The sequence below is a fragment of the Corvus kubaryi genome, unplaced genomic scaffold (genome assembly GCF_017639235.1).
Source record: "Corvus kubaryi isolate FWS band 111438036 unplaced genomic scaffold, C.kubaryi_AGA036_p1.0 36899, whole genome shotgun sequence".
Lineage (NCBI taxonomy): Eukaryota > Metazoa > Chordata > Aves > Passeriformes > Corvidae > Corvus > Corvus kubaryi.
The window spans coordinates 39,566-39,918 of NW_024580977.1; the positions used below are offsets into that span (position 1 = coordinate 39,566).

General features: G+C 59.5%; 1 long non-coding RNA gene across 17 annotated transcripts in view; it reads left to right on the forward strand.

Moving 5' to 3' along the window:
• The first annotated feature begins 25 nt into the window (after positions 1 to 25).
• The window catches only part of LOC121660759, a 1,486-nt gene continuing 1,158 nt past the window's right edge, over positions 26 to 353 (forward strand). For 6 of the 17 annotated variants that reach the window (XR_006014760.1, XR_006014758.1, XR_006014759.1 and 3 more), the window contains exon 1: positions 26 to 337. This is a non-coding gene — a long non-coding RNA (uncharacterized LOC121660759). Of the gene's footprint in view, positions 351 to 353 lie in introns of all 17 variants that reach the window. The other 11 variants (XR_006014764.1, XR_006014770.1, XR_006014774.1 and 8 more) reach the window with 8 other exon arrangements.

Genomic DNA, 353 nt, shown 5'->3' on the forward strand with positions numbered 1-353 from the left:
AGCAGGGAGAGAGGGACACAGGGAGCAGGGAAAGGACACAGGGAGCAAGGGAAGGGACACAAGGAGTGAGAAGGACATGGGGAACAGGGAAGGGACATGAGGAGCATGGAGAGGGACAGAAGGGGCAGGAAGGGACACGAGGAACAGGGAAGGGACACGAGGGAGGAGCAGGGAGCACACGAGGAGCAGGCGATGCTCTCTGGGGATGCTCTCAGGTGATGCTCAGGTGATGCTCTCAGGGGATGCTCTCAGGTGGTTCTCAGGGAATGCTCTCAGGTGGTTCTCAGCTGATGCTCGCAGGTGATGCTCAGGGGATGCTCTCAGGTGATGCTCTCAGGTGATGCTCGCAGGTG